Below are 6,000 nucleotides of genomic sequence, written 5' to 3'. Positions count from 1 at the left end.
TAGGTAATAATAATTGTAAAGCATAAAATTTTCGATAAGTTATGTATCAAACATTTTTTTCATACGATCAGCCATTTTTAGGGTTCCATACCCAAAGGGTAAAAACGGGACCCTATTCTAGACTCCGCTATCCGTCTGTCCGTCCGTCTGTCTGTCACCAGGCAGTTGAAATTTTCACAGATGATGTATTTCTGTTGCCGCTATAACAACAAATATTAAAAACTAAATAAAATAAATATGTAGGCTCCCATACATCAAAAAGTATTTTTTTGCCGTTTTTTGCGTAATGGCACGAAACCCTTCGTGCGCGAGTCCGACTCGCACTTGGCCGGTTTTTTAGGATACATAACGCGCCGCGCAGCGGTCAGAACGTACTATGATGCATGCTCATCTGACAATCTTTGTAAAGAATACGTGCTATAAAGTTATTTAGTTATTAAAATTACATTAAATTTATGTATACGAGTCCAGTTCCAGTTAATTATCTGTTCCGAGGTGAACCCTTATTTGCATGGGTGTAATTATTACCACGTTTGCTTTGCTGAACACATTAAAAATCGATTCACATTGTGCATTTTCTGAATTTAGCAGTTAGTTAATAAAATAATACAGCCGTATTCGAACAATGAGATTCTTCAAACAAAAACGTCACTTTCGGCTTGATTCGGAAAATGAATTAGATTTCTACTAGATTTCATCAAGTTACGATACGGATAATTTAAAGATATTTGTAAGATAGATATGTCAAATTTGACGTTTCCGCGATTCTGGAGGTCCTCTTGAACGATTTTTACAAGTTATGACTTAGATATACAAGTCACATCTAGTCGATATCTAATGTAGATCTAGTTGATCTCTAAATCGTCTCAAGATCTTGTGATTATCTCGAAATCCGAATATACCTGTTTGGCACTTGTTTGACACTGACATATCCGATCCATATCGTTTCAATATCTAGTATTTGACGTATCTCATTGTTCGAATACGGCTGATAGTCTCTATTGAAAAAAAAAAGCAGAACAGTTCATTATAATGAAGAAATTCAGGTTTTATTTTGTTTTAACTCTAGAATAAGTTGTGTATGCCCAGTTTACGCGTGTAAGGGTACAAACAGCAACACTCCTAACTGTACATCGGTGGACCTTATTACAAATGCATAAGGTCCACCGATGTACAATGGTACAGCGGAAAAACGATGATCGATGTCTAACGGGAAGACGTGAATGAGCTTACCATACTATTTATATAATGTGTATGACCCATTTACTCGTTGTCAATAATAACACTAAATTTAGTCGTGTTAAAATAATCCACACAGCGCAGGGACCTATTACGACTTGTCGGGAGAATGAATTATTGATCTACCTGAACCCTACTGAAATAAACCACACAACGCCCGAATCGTGATAATGACAGCATACAACATATTCAACATATTTTTGGTTTACGTAGACGTTACACAAAAAGTTACTTAACGAAAATACTTCAACCAACGCCCACAATAAAAGCAACTTACCACGAAATTACACAATAATTACGGCTATTAGCTACTTCTATAATTTATTTCTTCGTACAGCGAAAGTACTTAAGGACGTTACAGTTGAAGTGTGTCAGGGTAATAATGGAACAGGCCTGTTTATTAATTTTAAAAGAAGAAAATTATCATCATATCAGCCCTTTATGGTCCACGGCTAAGCATAGGCCTCTGTTCGAGTACGTCACTTGTCCCGGTCCTGAGCTAATCTCACCCAGAAATAAATCTTGATTAGTATTTACTAATCAGGATTTATTTTTTGCTCTGATTTTTGAAAAACAAAACGTAAAAAAATTCGGTCATAAAAGAAAAAGACCCGATTTAGTCGTTTAGTTAAAATAGTTTTATTTCAAAAGATCTAAACTTATAAAATATGTCGTTTATAATGACACTCCTTAATGTTGTTCTCTTAAAGTCGGTGCAAAGTTTTCTTACACGGACTGTACAAATTTTCTTTCTAATAATAATATACAAGTACATAAAAGATGATGTTACCTATAGCGTGATCTTTTTTGAGACCACTGCTCTATAAAGGATTATAGGCGCAAGTGAGATTAAACTGGAAGTTAGATACGTGTAAATAAGGTCAGTTAGTAAAGCTCCAATACGCTAGAGCTTATGCTCTAGCCAGCCAGTTAATAGGCTTCTAGTGTATACTAGGCTTCATCTCAAAAACTTTAAAGAAAGTCTTTAGACATAAATAAACATCTATCTATCCAACTCCACTCAAGTGCGCACTTCACGGTCGAACTATCTCGTAACGGAGAGCCGACAAAAGAGTCGAACAGCTTTGACGATTTGTACGAAATGGTCAGGATAAATTGTACTTTGTACCTTCACGAGGATGTGTTCCAGGCAGCTCGCCCACCCGTGCAGTAATACAGATATACTGAGTCCGTTGAATACATCCAAATAGCTGGCCCTCTATGAGAGTAAGTTTTTTTCAGTAGGTAAATTTTCTTTATCATTTGAATTTAACACAGATCTGCTAAAAAACCGGGCAAGTGCGAGTCGGACTCGCGCACGAAGGGTTCCGTACCATAATGAAAAAAAAAAGAAAAAAAAAAACGGTCACCCATCCAAGTACTGACCACGCCCGACGTTGCTTAACTTTGGTCAAAAATCACGTTTGTTGTATGGGAGCCCCATTTAAATCTTTATTTTATTCTGTTTTTAGTATTTGTTGTTATAGCGGCAACAGAAATACATCATCTGTGAAAATTTCAACTGTCTAGCTATCACGGTTCGTGCGATACAGCCTGGTGACAGACGGACGGACGGACGGACGGACGGACGGACAGCGAAGTCTTAGTAATAGGGTCCCGTTTTAACTTTTGGGTACGGAACCCTAAAAAGATTTGGAGAATAAAATCTAAACAAATTCCCTAATATTTGAAGCTACTCTTATTGACTAAGTAGGTATTTGTTACTCCGACATTTTGTTCATTTAGATGATATTTTATGATTTTATATATTTTTTACATGTCTGAGTGTCACTGAAGTTTTGTTTCATTTTACCCAATGATTTATTTAATGATTAATACGTGTGAGAGTCTGTTGTTAAAAACAGGAGTTACAATCAAGTACATAAATAGTTGTTGATTGACCCAAGAGACTGATTCATATTTTAACGATCGGTCAAGGATATGATCTTGTTTTGATAAATCCTTGATGACCGCTGACTCTTATTAGTGCTAGCGAAATGGAATTAGAGTCGTGCCATTAGGCACCTCGCTCGCACTGATTAGCGATGACACGACAAAAGGTCAAACTTAAAACAAGATCAAAATCTTAAAAAAAATAACTAGAATTAGCCTCCAGAGGTACGGATTAACCTTATGAAGACATAAGCTCACGCCCCGCTTTCCTGTCTTCAGCAACGCTTTTGGCCTTGTTCCAGCACAGATAAATGGTGAAAATAGTTCGAGGCTTAGCTAGTGTCAGTCAAATAATGGGTACATAACAGGAAGGTGAGTCGGTTGCCTCACGCTATTCAGTCCGTCCCATTTTCGAGCCGCTTATGGGAAATACTTGAAGAAGTAGTTGTGAGGTATTAATACTGATCTTAGTATACTATCTTAGTCGTACCCTGGTTTGACGGGTGCAATTTGGTTTGATGAAGCTGATATGTGTTATGTTAATTAAGTAAAAATATACTAGTTTTAGTCCCAAAACTCAGCTACCTTCAAGATACATTTCTTATAATATTACAAAATTCTTCTTCTTCAGGTGTCTCTCCAACTAGTGAAGGTTAGCAGTCAGTTCCGCATATTTTAGTTTGTTCTTGACGAGGCGAAAGAGTTCGGCTACCTTTTTAATCCCGGTGTATTCTCGGACGTTACGCAACCACGATTCGACCGCCATCTTTCCTTCTACAAAATGGACACATGTTACGAGTACGTAAGCTTAGGCTTCAGCTTATTATTTAAATCAAGTATATTGTATAGCTGCAGGTATCTATTAATCTCACGATTGTATATTATACTATGTACGTTTAATTTGTAATTAATTTTGTGTGACACCTTGTTAATATGAGCAGCATTACTGACGTTATTAAACCACTAATTGATCATTATATTATTACTCGATATCGCTGAGCTTAGAAGTTTGAATACATGTACTCGTATGTGATATTTATTGTACCTAATTAATATACACCACTTTTCAAAATAACAGTTGAACTTAATGATAGAAAGCATCCACGAGTCAACTATCACACGGTTTAGGTAGATAAATATTTGGCGGTGCAACATAAAATTATGCAGCCGCTACAGCGTGTATATTTTTTAGAAAGGTTGACGAAATATAAAGTGAGCTGATATCAAATAAGTTTGAACAAGATCGGCTGACTTTATATTTCGTCCATATTGCCTACAGCTGCAAATTTAATAGAATAGTAATAGTAGTTTATGTGACTGCTACATAATGAAAGGCATTAAAATACGAGTGTGGGTTTATGAAACGAATGAAATGAGTTTCATAATAGTATCACACGAGTGTTTTAATGCCTAATTATGTACAGTTACATACACTGCTTTATCTACACACATATTATAAACTTTCTATGATATATTCACTAACCTCATATTACAGCCGACATTGGGGCACTTTCCTCTCTGGCGGAACTCGCGGATATGAGATGGCGTCTCCGAAATATCTTTATCGTACATTTTACACGAAACTTTTGTTATAGTTACTTTAAAAACAACAAAACAAATTATTTTTTACTTACAAACTAATTAAAAGATAAACTGTACGTCAAATGGCGGCAAATGAAAACTTTTTTCACGCATGTCACGCATCCGTAGTTTTTTTTTAATTCAAAGACAAACTAGAGTCGGGGTCGATTACCATATCGTCCGATACCAACTTACAAGCGAGATTTGTCAATATTGTATGCAATTGTCATTTGATTTCGAATAAAACGTCATCTCGACTGATATTAGAATAGGGGTCAAATCAAATTGCCTTTTTTTTTCAGAGATGTTCGAATTTTCGAAATTTGAATGTCATTACCAAATCGATTTTGATATAGTAATGAAGCTATTACCACATTTTCACAGATAAGAAATTTGCTGTAACAAAACAGTTTATCGTAATGTGGGCCATTATTTACGGATTTTGAAGGTATCATAGAGAGTTTATGATATGTGTGTAGATAAATTATATTTCAGTATAGATGTAGGGCATAATTGTTTTCCATCGTATTTTCTCGGAAACGTTCGTATTTATTTGTCATGCTACTTCAGTCAACCTCAGTACTTTTTGTACCGAGATTGATAGAAATAGGAAGACACGTTCGTACCTTTCCGTGAAAATACGATGGAAAATAATTATGCACTTCATCAGTACCATGAAACGATGTTAAATTTTTTTATTACTTATCCTTAACTAACAGAGTGTAATTATATTTTGATTTTTTTCGAGTAGCAATGTATTGTGAACAAGTCATCACTTGTGACAGTTGTGATGTAGCGTCAGCTTCGAGCAACACGGAAGGGAGGCGGCATTCGCACTATTTCCCCTCTGCCTAGGTACAAGATCAACTGATCTGGCGCGGGTAATAAAACTAGTTGCGCTCGGATTTTTCACTAGACCGAGGCCAGACGCGCGCGTGAACACAGCAGCAGAAAAAATGCCTAATTGCTCGGTTTTTTGTCGTAAAAAGAGGTCGGGGGACATCAAATTTATAAAAAGAAGGTGTTACATTTCACATGTAATATTTTTTTTACATATCATACGTTTAATTACATTTAAACACAATTTTTATATTTTAGTCTCATGTAATTGTTGGATTTATTGATTTTGCTCGCCAAGTACAATTTGCGGATCGGTCGAGCGACAAATCCGACTTCTCATCTCTCAGAATACAATAAAATTGTTTGACGTAAATGTGTTAGTGTGCGTGTTGTGACACTTGTGACTCGTCCGTACATAAAAAGAGATAGAGGTTTGCAAGATTTGTC

This window comes from Cydia splendana, chromosome 9 (assembly GCF_910591565.1).
Source record: "Cydia splendana chromosome 9, ilCydSple1.2, whole genome shotgun sequence".
In the NCBI taxonomy this organism is placed as follows: domain Eukaryota; kingdom Metazoa; phylum Arthropoda; class Insecta; order Lepidoptera; family Tortricidae; genus Cydia; species Cydia splendana.
The sequence above is the reverse complement of the archived record's forward strand: the minus strand, read 5'-3'. Positions refer to the sequence as shown.